The 21,897-nt window shown below is 37.6% G+C and overlaps 2 long non-coding RNA genes across 2 annotated transcripts in view; one reads left to right on the top strand and one right to left on the bottom strand.

Moving 5' to 3' along the window:
• Window positions 1-6,831: 6,831 nt before the first annotated feature.
• Window positions 6,832-21,897, top strand: part of LOC140512822 (uncharacterized) — a 48,258-nt gene continuing 33,192 nt past the window's right edge. Inside the window, exons 1-2 of the long non-coding RNA XR_011969945.1 lie at window positions 6,832-7,085; window positions 17,211-17,320. This is a non-coding gene — a long non-coding RNA (uncharacterized lncRNA). The remainder of the gene's footprint in view (window positions 7,086-17,210; window positions 17,321-21,897) is intronic.
• On the bottom strand, window positions 7,639-9,713 carry LOC140512821 (uncharacterized). The gene is made up of 2 exons (XR_011969944.1): window positions 9,589-9,713; window positions 7,639-7,873 (listed from the first exon to the last, which is right to left on the bottom strand). It is a non-coding gene; the product is annotated as an uncharacterized lncRNA (long non-coding RNA).

Here is a 21,897-nt window from a genome sequence, read left to right as displayed (position 1 = left end):
TAGCACCCCTCCCCCCCACCTTTCCAAGCTTCTTATATCTTGCTCCCAACTCAAACGCCCCAATCCAGTGTCACTGGTCTCCTTGTAGTTCCATGAACAAGACATTCCATCTCTTGGTTCCAGGAATTTTCTCTGACTCCTTTTCCTCGAACACTCTCCCTCCTTCAATTTGAGTACTGACCTGCCTAGGTTCCTTTAAGTCCCAAATAAAAATCCTACCTTCTAAGGGAAGCCTTCCTTAAGACCTGTTAATTTCAGTGCTATCCATCATGCTTGGAGTGCTCTCCCTCTTTCCCTCCTAGCTTTCCTGACTTCCTTCAAGTCCCAACTAAATCCTACCTTCTACTGAAAGCCTTTTCCAGTCCCCTTAATTGTAAGTCCTTCTCTCTGTTAATTATTTCCAATTTATTCTGAATATGTCTTATTTGTAAGTGGTTTTCATGTTTTCTCCTTTATTAGACTGTTAGCTCCTTGAGAGCAGCAACTGTCTTTTTCTTTTTTTTATATCCTGAGTGCTTTAGTACAGTGCCTAGAACATAGTAAATGCTAAATAAATGCATACTGATTGATTGATATTTTTTTTAGCAGAAATTTAGGGAATGAGATTGGAGAGCAAGATTGTAAATATACCCCAAGATCCACTCAAGAACATTAGAACAGAATTTAACTTTATGTTATAACTACATGAAGCCTATAACTCTTGCTAAGTTTGACAAGTCTGAGCATATATATTTACTTTTAGAAGTTATGGGTGCATTTGGCACCTGGTTTTTCAACTACTCTAAATTGTTAAAATGTTTGGAACAAGTGGAACTAACCTACTATATGTAGCAATTTAATATTTTATGTTGGGATAATGGCTGGTTTAACATTCATTAAGAAAGCCTATTTAAGTAGGAAGGGAATTTAGAAGATTTTTAAAGCCCTTATGTAATTTGCATTTGTTTTTGAGTCACGTTTAATATGATTAATAACCTATATCCTTTTGTAAACTCAAGAGATTGAAAACTAGTATTCACAGGGAGGCTTATTTACCATCCCTAATATCTGGGTTTGCTCCAAGCATACTTATACTTATTCCTGGATTTTCATGAGAGTACATATCAAGCATTGTTTATGTTCACGTGGTTCTTGGGTTTGGGAGTCTTATAGATAAAACCCTAAGTTTAAGCAATTTAGTTATGAGAATTTGTAAGTGCAGATGAAAACAAAATCAAAGACTATGTACCATATGTATTTCTACTCTAAGTCACATACCAGGAAGGCTTTTGCCATACTTTAGATATTCACTATTACTGGGAACTGCTGCCCCAGCAAGATTGTGAACTCTGAAAGGATGCTACAAAGCATCAAAGCAAATGTACACTATGAACTTTTGAGATTTAGCAAAATATTATGCATTCCATAGTTATAACTTAAAATTAAATTCAGAAGTTCTTGGGGTGAATCTAGGAAGTTACTGTAACTTTCCTCCATCACACCAAGTTTCTGTCAAACAAAGTATAATAGAAAAACAAAGCCAAAGTGAATTTAAACTAAAGACAAAGTTTCACGCCTGAGCTATTTTCCTGTCTTCTGTTCTAAGATTCCTTGGAGATTTCTCTCAATATTCAAAATTTAACTTTCTTTACCAGCTTTGCCTTGTAAGTTTTGCTATCTTCCCCCCACCCCACTCTCAGTGGAAGAGATAGCCCTCCTCCTTACCAAGACTAACCCCTTCTTTATGGGTTTTCTTGATCTTATCCATCCCTTTCTGTCTCCTTCTTGACCTTGCTCCATTAATCACTTCCTGTTCTACTGGGTTTTTTTGTTTTCATATCAAACTATTGGCTCATATCAACTGCCATCTAATCATGTCTTCCATTTTTTTGTATTTATGAAGGTGATTTACAGAATCCACCAATGAGGACCTAGTTCTTCCATTATTCAAGAAAAAATGTTATACATACAGAATTCTACCCTGTCAAGATATTCTTGGATGCAATTCGGTCATCTGGTGTGTTTGGTATCCCTTCTAACTTTGGGTCATTTGTGAATTTAGTAAGCATGTAGTTCAGTAACCAAGTCACTAAAAAAAAAAAATAAATCAATAAGCATTTATTAAGCACCTACTACGTGCAAGGAACTGTACTAAGTGCTGGGAATACAAAAGAAGGAGGCAAGACAATCTCTACCCTCAAGGAACCCTAATGGGAGAGACAACATGCAAACAAATACATAAAATAAAGTTATGTACAGTATAAATAGGAAATAATAGAGGGAAGACACTATAATTAAGAGTGGTGGGAAAGGTTTCCTGCAAAAGATGGGGTTTAGTTGAAACTTAAAGGAAGCTAGTAGAAAGAGTTCAAAGGGCACCTCGAAGAACCTTGGAATTCCCTACTGGAAAATTCCTTTTGGGTGAAATTGTTTGAATCCTGCCATTCTCCTAGTTCTGAGATGGTCTAAAAATATTCTCCTCTAGCCCAGAATTGTCCATGGATGGCATTGTAGTTGGTAACATTCCCAAGTGTAGCTGAAATCAGATTAAAATATAATTGGGAAATATTGAACAAAATAAAAATGCAGTAGAGCATAGATAATGCTAGCATGTGGTTTCTTAAGTCAATATGAAACTTCCAGGGATCTTTATCTATGGGTTAGTGGTCCCAGCCCTATTTGAGTTTGACAGTCTCTATGTATTCCATAAGAATAGCATAGAATACCTCATAATCATAGCAAGTATCTATATAGTGTTTTAAGATTTGTAAAACACTTTGCATATATTTCATTTGATCCTCATAATAAGGAAGGTAGGTGTGATTATTGTCCCTGGTATATAGATGAGGAAAAGTTCTCCTACACAGCTAGTAAATGTCTGAAGCAGGATTTGAACACAGATTGTTCTGATTCCAAGTCCAGTATATTATCAAGTACTTTGCTAAATTCTAGGTAAATTATATATCATTCTTCTGGGTCTACCAGTTTAGCAATCTTGTCAAAAAAGGCAATAAGATTGAGTTTGTTCATGATATGGTTACTCAGGCCTGACTCATTTTAGTCATTTTTTACTATCTTACCCACACATCCAGTCAGTTGCAAAATACTCTATTCTAAATCTAAAATCGCTTTTGAAATCATTGTTCCTTTTTCACTACTATAGTAGCCACCTTAATTCAGGCCCCCATTGTGGGGCCGTGGACAAATGACCTATCTTTTCTGGATCTCAGTTTCTTCATCTCTAAAATGAGGAATTTGAACAAAATGGTTTTCACTATCTCATTCAGTTTTTTTTTTTTGACTGGAGAGACAAGACAAATGGAATTAAGTAACTTGCCCAAGGTCATATAGCTGGTGACTGTCCAGTGTCTGAGGCCAGATTTGAACTCAGGTTCCCTCTATTCTGTTTTAAAAGTCAACAAATACTGGGGCAGCCAAGTTGTGAAGTGAGCAGAGCAATCTATCATTAGATATGTATTAGCTCTGTGTGACCCTGAGAGCAAGTCATTTAACCCTGATTACCTCTAAAAAAATCTATGAATACTATTGGCAATGAGTAAAAGCTGAAGAGTTGTCCCAACATGATATTGTATGACTTCCCTCAGGAGATCATGGAGGTCTCCATTACTGGAGGTCTTCAGTATAACCTTCTCTTCACAATCCATGCTCCAAATAAGTCAAATTAGCATTCTTAAAGCAAATGTCTATGCTATTCCCTTGCTTAAAACAAAGGAAACAAAACCCTCCAGTAGTTTCTTCTTCCTTCTAGTGTTTAAAATCTAATTCCATATGACTTTTTTAGATTTAATGAAGTGTTCTTTATATTATCACATTCCTGCCAAACTCATCTACTTATTTTTCTCTTATTTTCTCTTATTTTCATCTCCCACCTCCATGCCTTTGCACAAACTGTGCCCTATGCACTTTACATCATTACCTCAACTTCTTAGAATCATTGTACGATTCTAAAGGATCATAGGATCTTTCTTGATCTCAATAGTAGCTGTCCATGAAATTATTTTGTATTTATTTGTTATATTTTATATTTTCTTACCTTTATACATATCATTTCCCCTCAAGAGAATGCAAACTCCTTGAGGACAAGTATTGTTCTATTTTCGTCTTTGTATACCCTGAACCCAGTACAGTGCTTTGTACTTAAAAGGGACTAAATCAATACTTTTAAAATGGAACCATATGGAAATATACCTGAATTATATATTTCCTGAACTATTAAGCAATGTATTAAATATGCCTAAACTTTTTTAGTAGATATTCATTGTAATGAAAGCTGATCAAGGGCAGAGCCAAGATGACAGAATAGAAAGACACACATACACTTGCTCTTCCCCAACAGCCCATAAAATACCTGTAAAGAAAGACTCTCAACAAATTCTAGAGCAACAGAAGGAACAATGGAGTGAAGGAGATTCCCAGCCCAGGGTGACCTGAAGGACCAATGGGAAATGTCTGTCTCACCAGACACAGAGTGGAGCCCAGCCCAGCCTTGGCAGTGCGGCATGGTGCAGGGAGGAGGATGCCAGTAGGCCTCAGGGGTGGAATCCCCAAGCCACAGTAGCAGTGGTTCTCAGATCCCTCAACCCACAGGTGCCAAAAGTCCGAGAGAAGAAGAAGGGTCTTCCCAGGCAGCAGAGTCCACATTGGGTGGGCAGCAGCAGCTCCCACAGCAGCCCCTACAGCAGCCCACATCCATTGTTGGATCATAAAACCCCTGGGGTCACTGAACAGCTAATTCTTACCTCAGCGTTATGTAGAGGCCCTGCCCCCACCTAATACTCCTGGGGGATTTGAGCAGCTGATTTTTATCTCACACTGAATAGTGGCCCTGCCCTCACAGCTTATCTGAATCTCAGCCCCCAGTGCTGGCTTGGTGGAACTGGAGGCCAGGTGGCTGTGGAGAGGAAACTCTACTACTGAGATTCTGGGCACAAAAATTTCTGGTTACTCTCAGACCAGTGTACACACTTGATTGTGCCACCTTGGAGGAACTGAGATCTTACAGATACCCAGAGTATACCCTACTCTTGACAAAGGACCCAAAAGTCTAGTAACTGGTTGGGAAAATGTCAAAAAAAGGGAAAAAAATAAGATTATAGAAGGTTACTTTCTTGGTGAACAGATATCTTCTCCCATCCTTTCAGATGAGGAAGAATAATGCTTACCATCAGGGAAAGACATGAAAGTGAAGGCTTCTGTATTCCAAACATCCAAAATAAATATTCAGTGGTCTCAGGCCATGGAAGGGCTCAAAAAGGATTTTGAAAATCAAGTAAGAGAGGTAGAGGAAAAATTGAGAAGAGAAATGAGAGAGATGCAAGAAAATCATGAAAAGCAAGTCAACAGCTTGCCAAAGGAGACCCCAAAAAAATACTGAAGAAAATAACACCTTTAAAAATAGGCTAGCTCAATTAGCAAAAGAGGTTCAAAAGCCAATGAGGAGAAAGCTTTAAAAAGCAGAATTAGCCAAATGGAAAAGGGGGTTCAAAAGATCACCTACCCAGCAAAACTCAGTATAATACTTCAGGGGAAAAAATGGTCTTTCAGTGAAATAGAGGACTTTCAAGCACTCTTGATGAAAAGGCCAGAGCTGAAAGGAAAATTTGACTTTCAAACATAAGAATCAAGAGAAGCATGAAAAGGTAAACAGGAAAGAGAAATCATAAGGGACTTACTAAAGTTGAACTGTTTACCTTCCTACATGGGAAGACAATATTTGTAACTCTTGAAACTTACCTCAGTATCTGAGTAGTTGGTGGGATCACACACACACACATACATACATAGAGAGAGACAAAAAAGTGAAATTAGGGGGTGAGAGAGGAATGTATTGGGAGAACAAAGAGAAATGGAATGGGTCAAATTATCTCTCATAAAAGAGGCAAGAAAAAGACTTTTCAATGAAGGGAAAAAGGGGAGAGGTGAGAGAAAAAACATGACGCTTTCTCTCATCACATTTGACTCAAGGAAGGAATAAAATGCACACTCATTTTGGTATGAAAACCTAACTTACAATACAGGAAAGTAGGGGAGAAGGGGATAAGCAGGGTTGGGGGGGATGATGGAAGAGAGAGCAATAGCAGGAGAGAGCAATTAGAAGTCAACACTCTTGGGGAGGGACAAGGTCAAAAGAGAGAAAAGAAATAGTGGGGGGCAGGATAGGATGGAGGGAAATATAGTTAGTTTTACACAACATGACTGTTATAGAAGTCATTTGCAAAACTACACATATATGGCCTATATTGAATTGCTTGCCTTTCCAGTGGGGATGGGTGGGGAGGGAGGAATGAAGAGAAGTTGAAACTCAAAGTTTTAGGAACAACTGTTGAGTATTGTTCTTGCATACAACCAGGAAACAAGAAATACAGGTAATGGGGTATAGAAATTTATGTTGCTTTGCAGAACAAAAGAGAAGATGGGGATAAGGGAAGGGAGGGATGCTCAAAGGGAGGGCAGATTGGTGATAGTGGTAATAAAAAAAAAAGAAAATTGATCATTATATTGTATTTTACCGAGGAGAGATAAAGTGGAAGAAATGTCTCCCACATTAAATTGTATTTGTTTGTTTAATAGGAGGTCCTATGAATAATCCTCTTGCCTGTGGTTTTAGTAAGCCAATAAACAAACTTTTCCCCCTCTAGAAAATTCCTTTTTGCATGGAAAAGTAATGGTCACAGGATGCTAACAGTCCATGGTTCCTCTGCTCTGATTCTCTGACCCTCTCCAATTCTGAAGAGCAAAGGAATAGGATTACAAACACTCACTCATTGGAGACTTCAGAGATCTGAATGATCTCTTTGAAAGAAATATGTGGGGAAAGAGGATGTGGAGGGATACAATGGTATTAAATTTGGTCCTCAGGTCCCATTAGTACAGGGATGGGCTATATCACCAAGGCAACCCAACAGGCACTGTGACCTCAGATCCATATGTGGGAAAATTTTTTGTCTTGGCAGAAAATTAATAGAATTATGTAGTCAGTGTTTCAGGAGAAGCTAGAAGTATGGCAGACAGACAATATCCAGGCAAGTTTCCATTCCATCCTCCCACTTCCTTGAGAAAGATGGCACCCCAGGGTTAAAGGGGATGTAAGTGTGTAAAATTTCTACTTTCTTCTCATTTAGGGGGAATGTGTTGACATTATGCTAAATATGTTTTCTCATTATCACTTTATCAGTTACTTTATTTTTGTTTCAGTTGGGAGCTGGACTTGAGTGTAAATAAGAAGATTGTAGTTGAGGAAGTTCTTAGGAAGGGAAGAACCAGCATTCTTCTTTGAGTTGATTTTCTAATCTTCTCCTTTGACTTTGCTCTAATATTTCAGATTGCACATCTTCATCTTGGAGTTCCATCTCTTCTAATTTGTTTTGCAGAACGCACAACTTTTTATGAAAATTTTCCAGTCTTTGTTCTAAAACACTGGCTCTTGTTTCAAGTTTTTCTTTAAGAACTTTTATTTCACTCCTTATTTCATCTTTGAATTCTTTTGTTAGAATTTTCAACCGTTCCTCTGCCTGTTCCATTTTCTTTTCTGGTGTACCAGCTATGGTTGGAAATGACAAATTATTTCTTTCTTCTTGAGATGTCTTCTCAAATTCATTTGCACCATAATATTTCTGCATTGTAGAAGAGCCTTTCTGGTGCTTGTTCATTATTTAGTCTCTTTGCTTTTGTTTTTTTGTTTGTTTTTTTTTTACCCTGTATAGTTTTCCTTGTGAAGATTACTTTCCTTTCTGCTCTTTGTTGTTGTTCTTTTACTTTACTTGGATCAGTTGTTGCTATTTGGAGGTGATAACTTCAAGTGAGTTGATCTCATAACTATTCACTCAACCATCTTGCCAGAAATCCTGCCCTCCAAGCACTCCTTGGCTAGTCACTGTATATATAGAAAAAAATCCAGAAAGTCAATCCAGTGGAAAACTGGGAATGTACTAGATGTTTTGTATTCACAAGAATAGTAAGTTTATTATTTTCCTATGATTTCTTCCTGCCCACTTTTCCCTTTTGAGAGCTTACAGTTGGTAAAGACTAACCAGGTTGGTGACAGGTGGGTCAAATCTCCTTATTTGTTTTTTTTTTTCACTTTTATTGCAAAGAACACTGAGGGAGAACAGGTGTGTGACTACATGCATGCTATGTTATCTTTTCAAATGAAGATCTGTGTGTCAAAGTACTATCCAAAATAAAAATATGTAGTAATCCATACTGAATCCCACCATCATTATTCTCAATTATCTGAGCCATAAGTCTATTATTATCCACAATACCTTTCTGATAAAAATAATCATTGCTATAGTAAAAACACCTATTTATATCCCAGATACTTTGAGAAATCATTTTGCCTTCCATATTTGACCTTTTAAAGTCATCATTATTAGATATCAGTTCAGATTGAGCTTTTCATGTGGAAATGTTGGGGGGGTGATCAAGAGTTTGAATACAGACTTCGACCTGAGATTTCACATGATCAGAAATTTATTTTAGAAGGCAGGTTAAATGGGAATGGGGGTGTGGGCAATATATCACCGGAAAAATAAAGTAGGGGAGACCATGAAGACCTGGTGTTGGGGATGAAGAAGGAACATGATTAAGGATGATTCGGAGAAAGTTTTGTTTAAATGAGGTAGTTAGAAAGGTGTGGTCTGTGAAAGGAGAAGGATGTGTGAGAGAAAAAGGAAGGAGCAAGAGAAGGAAAGCATAATTATAATGCGTAGCCCATTGTAAAGCTATATAAAATGTGTTGTATGTATGTATTTATACATGTGTGTATATATACATATATAGTCGATGCAAGTCTGAGGTGGAAAATAGCAATAGATCATTTTTTTCTCACAATCACTTGATGAGGGGCAGTATGATAAAGTAGAAAGAACCCATCTTGGCCCTGTTATTTACTGTGGAAACATCAAATCACGTAACATCACTAATAGTGTAGGGAAAATATGGGGCCTTAAGGCACAGAAGAGTGAAGGACTCATGGCACTTATAGGACATTCATTGGGAATACCATCCTTTCCACTCTCCCCAATTCAGATGCCAATGGCTATAGGAAATAGATGAATCAAAAGCAACTACTTGTATCAGCATCTCTTCTGGGACACTTAAGGGAATGAGATAGGGAAAAATGACTTTTATATTTTAGATTATTTTGCCCATACTTGTTTCAAAGTCATTCTAGTCTTGCACAGGAGACAAGATACTGGTTGTAGCACTATGGTAGAGTATAGCCCTAGAACCATCAGGAAAATATTGGTCATAGGTCTTTCCCACATCACTGTGGTTTTGTGGCACTAACATAGCTCCAGACTTTGTGTCTGTTTAAGACTTACAGAATCTCATACAATTTCTAAAAGGTAGTTTGAAGTTCTGCAATTCTACGATATTTTTATGATGCTTCTATTCAGTGGTCAGTTTAAACAACCCCAACCTTCAAAATCTGCCTAGAACTCAAAAGCAAGACAGAAATGTAAAAAAAAATTAAGCCAGCAACAATACCTATCACAAAACACACACACACTTAACCCCCATAGAAGGAGGGAAGAGTCTGCCATGGCTAACTTTTCAGGCTCAGAGAATATTCATTCAACTTACCTGAAACACAGTACTTGGATTTGTAACTCAACCTTCAGTTCTGCCTAGGTTATAACAAGACTGCCAGGAGGCAAATGGTACAGGCTGCAGACAGTGGTCAGAAAGGGAGATGGTGGTAGCATACTCACAACTAACTTGGATGTAGCGCTTTTTATGCATTGAATCACCTGAGCCTCATAAAAAACCTCTGTGAGGTAGATGCTACAGATATTATTATCCCTATTTTACATTCAAGGAAAGTGAAGATCAGACAAGTTGGCTTGTGTTCACATAGTAACCAAACATGAAAGGCAGAATTTGAATTCAGGATTTCAGAACTATCACTGAGAAACTCTGAAGAGCAGTAACAGCCCAAACACTTCTGAGACATGGCAAGGCAGGGGAAAGACTGGGATCAGTTGGAAATTTCAGGATTTCAATTGGATTTCAAGAAAGCATTTAACAAAATTTTTCATGTAATGATTTGTACAATGGAGAAACATGAACTGGAGGGAGGTCTGTAGTGGAATGAGGAAGGGATATCAGGAATATTCCATTTTCTCCTCTGTGTTGTTTAACATTTTAGGAAATGTTAAGTTGTTTAAAATATTTTATAAATGTTAATTTAAGAGTAAATATATAGATGACCTACTTGTCAAATTGACAAATGACATAAAATTGGGATGGAAATCAGATCAGATCTTGACCTGAAAGGATTTTTGACAAGCTGGAATGTAGTCTTGAATAAGATTGAGTTATTAGAGATAAACGTACAGTTAGTTGTGCATTTCAATGGAAAAAAATCAACTTAGCAAGTAGAAGATATAGAGACATAGCAATTCATTTAAAAAAAACTATTTAATGGCTTTAGTTAACTTGCAAAGCCCCATAGGAGACAACAATGCCAAATAAATGCCAGCCAAAACTTTGGCTAATGCAGTATCTTAAGCCACATTAAAAGAGATACGTTGAATGGGGGTTGGTGGGCTGTTACCACTGTTACTTTGACTCAAACTGTATTTGAAGTATGGTGTTCAGGTTGAGGCACTACATTTTAAGAAAGATATTGCCAAATCAGGGAATATTCAAAAAAGGGAGAGTAGGGAAATGAGGTACTGCAAATTCACTGAAGACAAGAGCAATTTTATATAAATTTAGATAGATGAACAATATTGCTAAAATATTTAGAAAATAGAAATTCATCATCAGGCTAAAATTTTCTGGCAGGGAAAATTATTTGTGAGTCTAATATCGTCATGGATTTGAAATCATGAGACCTAAGTCTGAATCTCCTATGGTAAAGTGAAAGTGCCTATGACCCTGAGGGACCTCTATCCTTAACTTTATTCTTTGTGACCCTAGAAAACTCATTTACCAGTAAAATGGAGAGACTGGAATTTCTTAAGTCCCTTCCAGCTCCAAATCTTGGCTGTGTATAGGTCCCATTTAATAGCTGCATGACTTTGGGCAAATTGCTTCAATTCAACCATGAAATAGTCCCTGTCCAAAGGGATGTTTATTTACAATTAAAATATATGCAAAGTAAAATACAAAGTAGTTTTTTAATGTGAATGTGAATGTGTGCGCGCGCACGTGTGTGTGTGTGTGTGTGTGTTGGGGGAGAGAGATGCTAACACTTGGAAGAATCAGAAAAGGCTTCTTGTAGAACTATGACACTCAAACTGAGTCTTGAAAGAACCTAGGAATTACAAGAAGTGGTTAGGAAAGATTACGTATCCAGGAGGAGAGAGAAGTCAACAGGGTCAAGTGTCCTTGAGATTTCAAGGAATTTAAGAACTGAGAAAAGGCCAAAAAATTGAACAATTAGATTTTTTTTTGGTAACTTTAGAGAGCAGCTAGTTGAGAGTGCTTTTGTTTCTTTTTTTTGGTTTATGGAACAAAAGAAGCATTTCTGTAACAGTATAATAAAAAAAGATGGTTACATATTAAACTTCAAATCTATTACTTACAACTTGATATTCCTTTTAAATATATAATAAAGTTATCATGTACATTTATTTTTTTTGTTCCTCCTCACTTCCCCCCAGCCTAGAGATAGTTACCATTACACACAAATATACCCCCCCACGTACACGTGTAAAACTGTTCTTTACATACTTCTATTTATTAGTTCTTTCTCTGGATGCAGATAGCATCTTTTCTTCATATGTCCTTTATAGTTAATTTGGGAATTTACAGTAGTCAGAATGACTTATTCACTCAAAGTCATTCTTAAAACAACATTGTGGTTACAGTATACAATGTTCTCATGGTTCTTTTATTATCTCATGCAAGTTTTTCCACATTTTTCTAGGGTCATTGAGGTCATTGTGTCATAGCGCAGTGGTATTCTATCACAATCATATGCCACAACTTTTTCAGCCATGCCCCCATCCAATGTGGGAACTGGACTGGGATCTCTTTAAGACCAATCTCAGTATTAGCAATTTCTGATGAGGTGCTAAGATTTAGAAAGTCATCATGCATGCTGGAGTTGGCTCTATGGAAATGAAAGTTGTAGAAGAATGAAGAATTCTCTGACTGTTCTGTTTTCATATTCAAGAAAACAGTAACTTGGCTCTGACTATACAAGAGCCATTTGCTATGATAAGTTCCTAGCCCCTGATATGTGGTTGATACGTTTAACTTGGGTTTTTGACATGGTATGTATTTAATTTGAATTCTTATGCTTTGTGAAAATGTTTACTTATCAGTGCTTATCAAATTTTATATGTATAAGTTTATACATATACATATGTATATGTATGACAGTTTTTACTTACGCTTTTTTTAGATTGTTAGCCCACAAAGAGGCCACATTATCATGAGGTACAGAAAGTTTTTTATACTCACTGAGAGTTGTTTTTTGAAAGTTACATTAGATAGAATCACAGAGCTTGGGGGCGGAGCCAAGATGGCGGAGTAGAAAGACGCACATACACATAGCTCCGAACCCACAACCCATAGAACGGCTACAGGGAAGTAACTCACAGCGAATTCTGCACCCAGAGGCCACAGAACATTGGAGCGAGGGAGATCTCTGTTCCGGAGAGACCTGCAAATCTCTTGCGGGGGGTCCTTCGCGCTGCGGACTGGGCGCCAGGACTGGGAGCTGAGTGCAGCCCTGCCGTGGTCGCGGCACCAAGAGGAAAAGATCCAAGTGGGCTTCGGGGACGGGATCTCCAGCGGCCACGCGGATTCCTCCACCCACAGAGGGACCTGCAAACCTCTCACAAAAGGTCCGTCGCGCTGCAGACGCTGAGCCCAGCCCAGACCTGCCACGGCCGCGGCACCGAGAGAAACAGATCCGAGCGGGCTTCAGGGACCGGATCCAGCGGCCGCACAAGTCCCTCCACCCACAGGTGATGGGGGTCGGTGAGAGAGTCTCTTTGGCGGGTCGAGAGGGGAGTGGGGTGCCCCCATAACTCAGGCCCCCCCGGGAGGTAGAAGCTGAGAGGCGGCTGCAGACTGGGGCTCCTCAAGGGGGCAGGAGCCTGGATCCATTGTGGAAGGTCTGCGCATAAACCCCCTGAGGGAACTGAGCCTGAGAGCTGTCCCTGCCCGAACCTGACCACCTGAACTTAATCTCACACTAAATAGCAGCCCTGACCCCGCCAAAAGCCCTAAGGCTGGAAGCAGCATTTGAATCTCAGACCCCAAACACTGGCTGGGAGGATCAGGAGGCAAGGTGGATGTGAGGAGAATATTCAGAGGTCAAGTCACTGGCTGGGAAAATGCCCAGAAAAGGGAAAAGAAATAAGACTATAGAAGGTTACTTTCTTGGTGAACAGGCATTTCCTCCCTTCCTTTCTGATGAGGAAGAACAATCCTTACCATCAGGCAAAGACACAGAAATCAAGCCTTCTGTGTCCCAGCCCACCCAATGGGCTCAGGCCATGGAAGAGCTCAAAAAGAATTTTGAAAATCAAGTTAGAGAGGTAGAGGAAAAGCTGGGAAGAGAAATGAGAGACATGAAGTCAAAGCATGAACAGCAGATCAGCTCCCTGCTAAAGGAGATCCAAAAAAAGTTGAAGAAAATAACACCTTGAAAACTAGCCTAACTCAATTGGCAAAAGAGGTCCAAAAAGCCAATGAGGAGAAGAATGCTTTCAAAAGCAGAATTAGCCAGATGGAAAAGGAGATTCAAAAGCTCACTGAAGAAACTAGTTCTTTCAAAATTGGAATGGCACAGATGGAGGCTAAGGACTTTATGAGAAAGCAAGAAATCACAGAACAAAGAGAGAAGAATGGAAAAATGGAAGATAATGTGAAATATCTCATTGGAAAAACAACTGACCTGGAAAATAGATCCAGGAGAGACAATTTAAAAATTATGGGCCTACCTGAAAGCCATGATCAAAAGAAGAGCCTAGACATCATCTTTCATGAAATTATCAAGGAAAACTGCCCTGAGATTCTAGAACCAGAGGGCAAAATAAATATTCAAGGAATGCACAGAACACCACCTGAAAGAGATCCAAAAAGAGAAACTCCTAGGAACATTGTGGCCAAATTCCAGAGTTCCCAGGTCAAGGAGAAAATATTGCAAGCAGCTATAAAGAAACAATTCAAGTATTGTGGAAATACAATCAGGATAACACAAGATCTAGCAGCTTCTACATTAAGGGATCGAAGGGCATGGAATAGGATATTCCAGAAGTCAAAGGAACTAGGACTAAAACCAAGAATCACCCACTCAGCAAAACTGAGTATAATACTTCAGGGGAAAAATTGGTCTTTCAATGAAATAGAGGATTTTCAAGCATTCTTGATGAAAAGACCAGAGCTGAAAAGAAAATTTGACTTTCAAACACAAGAATGAAGAGAACCATGAAAAGGTGAACAGCAAAGAGAAGTCATAAGGGACTTACTAAAGTTGAACTGTTTACATTCCTACATGGAAAGACAATATTGGTAACTCTTGAAACATTTCAGTATCTGGGTACTGGGTGGGATTACACACACACACATGCACACACGCACACATACATAGAGACAGAGTGCACAGAGTGAATTGAAGAGGATGGGATCATATCTTAAAAAAAAAATGAAATCAAGCAGTGAGAGAGAAATATATTGGGAGGAGAAAGGGAGAAATGGAATGGGGCAAATTATCTCTCATAAAAGAGGCAAGCAAAAGACTCATTAGTGGAGGGATAAAGAGGGGAGGTGAGAGAAAAACATGAAGTCTACTCTCATCACATTCCACTAAAAGAAAGAATAAAATGCACAGTCATTTTGGTATGAAAACCTATCTCACAATACAGGAAAGTGGGGGATAAGGGGACAAGCAGGGTGGGGTGTATGATAGAAGGGAGGGCATGGGGAGGAGAGTGCAATTCGAGGTCGACACTCATGGGGAGGGATAGGATCAATAGAGAATAGAAGTAATGGGGGACAGGATAGGATGGAGGGAAATATAGTCAGTCCTATATAACACAACTATTATGGAAATCATTTGCAAAACTACACAGATTTGGCCTATATTGAATTGCTTACCTTCCAAAGGGAAGGGGTGGAGAGGGAGGGAGGTAAAGAAGTTGGAACTCAAAGTGTTAGAATCAACTGTCGAGTAATGTGCTTGCCACTAGGAAATAAGAAATACGGGTAAAGGGTATAGAAAGCTATCTGGCCCTACAGGACAAAAGAGAAGACGGAGACAAGGGCAGAGAGGGATGATAGAAGAGAGAGCAGATTGGTCATAGGGGCAATTAGAATGCTTGGTGTTTGGGGGGGGAGGGGATAAAAGGGGAGAAAATTTGTAGCCCAAGATTTTGTGAAAATGAATGTTAAAAGTTAAATAAATAAATTTTAAAAAGAAAAAAAGAAAAAAAAAAAAGAAAGTTACATTACAAACTCAAAATATATCATGTCCCAGAAATTGAGAAATGGGTTATTGGTGAGTAGTATCCATAGAATTGAATTCACAAAGAAATAATTGCACTATGATGATAATAAAAAACCCAACTTAATGTTCTCTAGGTAATAGAGCATTGCCAATGTGCTAAATCTTTGTCTGTAAACTTATTAAATTATTGTTTTATGAATCTTCTGTGGGCCTATATCCAAATTGAATGTTTTGTCAATACTAATCCCTTACTGGTGGTTCTAACAAAGAGTTCTCTTTCAGGGACTGGTCTTGTTCCTTAGGGAAGTAAATAGAGTCAATGATTTACTGATAAGGCCACCCAGTATATACATCATTGCTGTCCCATATATCAATGTCATGGGCAACAGCTTGCTTTACTAAGTGATTCTACAGTGTCTTCTCAAAGACTATTTTGTTTTGTAATCAGATCAAAGTGTCAACATGAATACTTTCCAATATTGCATAAATCGTGTGCATCTCTAATAGCACTATTATTTCAGAGACGTATTTATGGATTAGTATCCCCCAGAAATTGCAGCTGAAATTTTTTATTTTATCTTTCAAAGCCTGAATAAACGTATCTCCTTAGAAAACACTCAACATTAGTTTGCTTATCATTCACGTGAGATGAGGCATGGCTGATTGCAGCAACACTTTTACACTAAAATTGAGATTTTATGCTTATTCCTTCTTGGAAGGATTCAGACATGTGCGTGGCATTTGCTTTGTAACTCTTACTTGCATGCCAGTTGCAAATTTAGTGTTAATTAGCCAAGCCATTTTGTAGATGCTCCCGCCTGTCCATAGGATGCTATCAAATGGTATTAAATATTTTATCCAATCCCTTGAAAATGGATTGGAAAACTAATGAGTGATCGCTTTGCGAAAATTACACAGGGTGAAGAGAAAACCCTAAAGGAACACTGCCCCTTTGATGATGACTGACAGATAATGACATAGCTTTCAGTCTTCGCTTTTAAAAAAATGGCAGATTTTACTGAGTGGGTAGTATAGTTTCGCATCAGTTGTAAGTTGATACTGGAAATGCCTTTAGGAGGACAAGTAGAAGGACACGTTTTCTTTTGAAATCCAAAAGATGAGGAAAAGTTTGGCAGTTTTTAAAAAATTGATATCCTTCTAAACAAGTTATTGATTTTCTTTTTGGATTTGCAGTACAGGCGTTCTTGTGAGTAGTCCCATTTTGAAGCGTTTCTCCGAAGGAGCATGCTATGCTCTGTACATAATCTTTCAATAAGGAATTCTACTTGCAGCATATTTTTTTCTTCAAAGGCTTTGCATTTCTGCATAAAAAGCTTATTAATTATTTGTAGCTGCTTGTCATCGTGTTCTGATAATAGAAGCCTGGTCAAGGATAATAATTACCACTTCACCTTTTTTGGATCATATATATCCACTATTCCTAGTGCAATATTACCCAAAGCATCTCTTCTCTCCCTGTACACAGGACCAAAAGTGCAGGCACATCATTTATTGATAAGACAAAAAGAATGTAATGAAATTATCAATGTTCTTGAATTAATTATGAACATGATTAAGAAAGCTAAAATCTCAGGAGCCAGGATCTCATTACCCATTCAGTCTTAGGGATTGCTTTCATTCAGCTAAGCAAAAAGGCTTTGAGCAGTTCCACAATTGCCTTTCTCTCATTTATTTGTGCTAGAATTAAGGTTTATTTGTTTTCTGTTTTCTCCTTCTTCAGAGATTATTTCTCTTAGTTTATCCATTTAACAAATTGTTTCTTCCTGTATCATAGAAGAATGCCCCTGTAGGGCCTACATCACTGTCTTCTGTCTACAGACCTCCTCCTTTTGAGGACATTTTCTCTCAACTCATTTTGCTGGGAGCTCCTAAATATCTCTCAAGGTAAGTCTGAGAATGTAGCCAAAAAGTTCTTTCAGATTTATGTCTGCAGCTATACAACAGTTCTGTCTGAGTCCCATTCAGCTCAGACTCGTAATGACATCATTATTACGCTGTCTGAACCAAGCTACATTTAACTGGGAGCCTGCTTAGTATTATTACTTACCTTTCTTACTATGTGAAGGTACTAATAATAGTTGTTTGTGGGGTGATGGGGGGAGGAGGAGGAGGAGGCAAAGTATTGCATCAAAAGGAACAGGGAAATTGAGTTTGGATTTAAATCTGGTTGCCCTGAGCAGCATAAGCAAAAAGCCAAAGTCCATTTAGAATGGATATTTTGGAGGATGGAAATCCTAATAGGTCTGATGCCCTCACTCTGTCACAGTTGGTTCGGGGAGAGTGTAACTGAAGATGCAATGCCGTACCTCGCTTTAGTTACAGATTTTTCAGTGTGTTCCACATTTCAAACTGTTCCTCCTTACAAGGCCCTCTGGAATTCCAGGTTATTGTAATGTCTAATGGAAAAGGAATATTGGGATGATGCGGTGTAATGTCAAATGCCTGGTAATTACCTTGGTGAAAGCTGGCAAGGAAAACAGATCTTTTTGTCAGATAAAATGAGAGGACTTTTAAGCAGCAAACTTTTCCTAATAAATCATTGATATAAAACGCCATTGTTAAGATATGATGTTCTTTGTCAGTATGCATTTTGCAGTCCCAGGCATGGCTACAATTGCATGGTTTAATGATGTTTTGGTTTAAAAACGTGACTATGGAGCCAATGTTTTTCATATGTGAGAGTTAAACATTGGGGAGCTAAGACACAGGAGAACAGTCATAGCTGCAGGTCATTAAACAAATGCTGTATGTCCCACTTTTTAAAAAAATGATCCTGGTTTTCAGCATAATGGTGATTTGATAAAATTGCTTCTACCTTCACTAATCTAAATGAATGGGGAAAATGCAAAAATTACAGTACGAGATGAATTTTGGAGTCCTCCACAGTAAAATACAACATGCAACATACAATATGCAAATTTGAAGTCCTAGAAACAATCTAGAAATTAGAAAGTTTGCTATAAAATTTGATTAAATAACACAAACAGTGGAGACTGTCCCTGTAAATCCAAATAGCTGTTATGTAGTAAGTATGCTTATCTCAGTCTGTGTGTGTGTGTTCCATTTTTGGAAACGCTGCTTTTGTTTTTATCACCTATGTCAAAGTATTTGAAAACAGATCCATTGCTTCAAGTGGCATAACATTATTGACTATTCTGTTTTCTGCTGCCTATTTAATATTTTGTTAATTTGATAAACAAATGGCTATTGATAAAATGGAATGACAACTAATCCCCATTCTGCTTAGGCCTGATTTTAACATTCATGAAGCTAACCATATTAATTTGAAAGTGTTAAAAATGCATAAAGATCTTGAGTCTTGTTTTTAGATATCAAACAAGAAGAGTAGTAGAAAGTAATTTGCTCATTTTATGAACTCAAAATGCCAGAGAAAAAAAGTCTATTGCTTAAGTAGTAGCTTCTTACGTTTCATCTCATTCTGAGAAAATGAAAATGTCTCTGAATTCTTTTGATATTTCTTTCACATCTTATCAAAAGGGAAAAAATGAATCCTATTCCATCTTGCTTGCTATTGCTACATGAAAGGAGTGAACAGAAATTCTGTGTGGTTTTCTCAAGGGGAAGCCCATTATCATGGCCTTTGAGGTGGTCTTCACTTTAGTTATGGGATGTGCTCAGGTGAAACAGTTTGGAGATTGAAATATGCAGTGTACCAGCAGACACATGGGTAGCTAGTGATGGACTGAAGAAGGGGAAAGCAGGAGGGGGAAGGAAAAGTGGCTTATCTCTCTCTCGAAAGTTAGTAAATAGAAAATGTTCTTCCAATTCAAAAGCATAAAAGGTGTGTTTTCTTTAGCTTATGCCTATTACAATAACCACATATTTCTAGAAAGATGTTATTGTGATGGGTTCATTAGCTCAGAGAGAATACTAATGACTAGCGCCTCTAGCTAAATCTGTAAAAGTTGTTTTAATGGAAAGAATTTAAACGTCGATCTTGGTCATCTAGACATCATGCCTTATCTTTACATTAAAAATCACTTTCCGGTATGTGTGTGTGTATACATGTGATGTATATATATATGTATCTATCTATCTATCTATCTATATACATATGTATTTTTATATATATTTATAGTTGTTTCCTCCCCTTCATTTTCTTTTTAAAAAGACAAAAGATATCAGATACAGATATTCCATCTGTAACAAATTGATCATAGTTGACTTTACAGAACTGAAATAAATTGAAATTAAACCAACACTAGAAAACTGACTGGATTGAAAATATTCTTTGGAAGTTAGATATTGTTCCTATACTGAGGGGAAAAAATGGTATTGCTAATAGACTAGAAAATATATTATAAGTACTGGTTAGGAGAAACCTTCAAATCTTCAATACAGAGAAGATTGTTATAATTACATTTTAAACAGATTGATTTTTTTTACATAAAAACTGAAACTACAATAAAAATGGTAATATTACAAGATTTTAAAAGTTTCTGGAGGTATCCCAATTATATGATTTCCCTAATAACAAAACCTGCCCAGTTTTCACTGGAAAAGAGTAAGGAGCATCCTAAAGCCATACATACACATACATATACATACATATATATTTGACACATATATTAATGTCTATCACTGCTTGCTGATCTATTACTTTAAAATAAATAAAGGTAGTTGGCATTTTGGATTCCAGATACTAAGCATAGCCATATCTCATTGATATAGAAATGAAATACCAATAATAATTTTTAAATAATATGAAATATCAAAACACATTACTTATGCTGTTAACAGTTCTAATAAATTATTGGGTAAAGAATTACCAAATGGTATATATAGAGATCCATATGGATATATAATGTTCACGTGTATATGTGTATATATATGTGTGTGTGTCTGTGTGTGTATGTATGTATATACATGTATTATGCATATTTATGGCATTCAGCTCCTAAACACACAAGCCCTTATGTATAGTGGACACAATAAATGATTACTGGACTTGATTGCATCTCTGCTGTAGTGCTATCTCTACTATCTCGTTACTACTATATTACATACTCATCCATGCACACATATATCCATATATCTCATACACAAACACATGCTTTAGGCAGTGTGACGTGGAAAGAAGCTGAACTGGAAAGCTGGGGATCTGGGCTCTAGGTCTGTCACTATCTACTTATGTGACCTTGAACAAAAAAAAACAATATTGAGCTGAGGATGACAGTGGAATTGGATTAAGTGATCCTCAAGGTCCAGGACCATTCTAAAATTCTGTTTTCCTCAGTTTCCAAGAGAGAGAGTTCTCCCATCTCTCTGTCTATATTTCTTTCTCCTTCATCGTTCTCCCTCTCCCTCTCTGTCTCCTCTTTCCTCTCTCTTTCTGCATGTATATATAATAAACATGCATAGTATGTGTATATTATATATAATGACAAGTTACATTATTCAAATGATTATTTTCATCTTTCTACTTAGAAATAAGAGGAATATAGCTTTAGTATTCATTTGTCCAAGTCTTCAAAATGTTCAAGTGTGCTTTTAATGCAGAACAGATAAGATCCTCCATATCCTCTAACTTCATTGTTTACTGAAGTATTGATTCTACCTGAACTTTTGTGATGCAGCTAGTTTGATTCTGGAAATTCAAGACTTAATTTACCCCAGCCATTTCAGTTTATGCTGACCTGTCCCTATAAAAGTGGGACTTGCATTCCAGCAAATGCTCCTTTAAAAAATTCCCCGAGTGTAGAAAGAGAGAATTTCATCCTTGCATTTCTCAAAGCTAGTTGTTGGGTCTTTGCAGATCACTAATAGGCTCATTAAGCTGCTGCTACGTATGGATGCTGAACTGATCTCCCTAACTGAAATTAGCTTTTTTTCCTTTGGTCAGTAGCCCAAATTTCCCTACTTTGGAGGACAGCTATATTCCACTAAGACACAATTTCGTTTGTGATATTAAAAACTGTGTTTGGCCTTTGGGGTATTTCTGTCCATGGATGTTCTTTGCGTGTCATAATATGCTAAAAGCTGAGGCAGCTAGTGGTGTTGGGGGTGGGTGGTGGTGGTGGCCCGTTGATGTAAAAGGGTCCATTTTACTCCGAATGGGTTAAGCAGAACTACCTGCTTTAGACTGATTTAAATCAGTAATGGATCTTCTCATAAAGCTGCTGTTACTAGATATTACATTGCTATCTCAGTCCTTTGATAGCACAGATAAGAAGTGCTTACCACAGAGGAGGTTCCTAAAGGACAGATACTGTTTCCCATACCTCAGGGAGTAAAAAGCCATACTGCTGGTTCAGGAACTTTTACTAACAGCAAGTAAATTCAGGCCTTATCAAGTTACAGCACAAACTGCACTCATGTTTTATTATTCTCATTAGAGATTTAAGGACTAATTCCAGTTGTTAGCGCTTAGCAGTTTAATGTTTTCCATAGATAAGAATTAAGATTCTTCTGGGGGATTTTTTTATTTGCTAAAGCCTGCA

The sequence above is a fragment of the Notamacropus eugenii genome, chromosome 6 (assembly GCF_028372415.1).
Source record: "Notamacropus eugenii isolate mMacEug1 chromosome 6, mMacEug1.pri_v2, whole genome shotgun sequence".
In the NCBI taxonomy this organism is placed as follows: domain Eukaryota; kingdom Metazoa; phylum Chordata; class Mammalia; order Diprotodontia; family Macropodidae; genus Notamacropus; species Notamacropus eugenii.
This window is presented reverse-complemented; position numbering and strand designations above follow the sequence as displayed.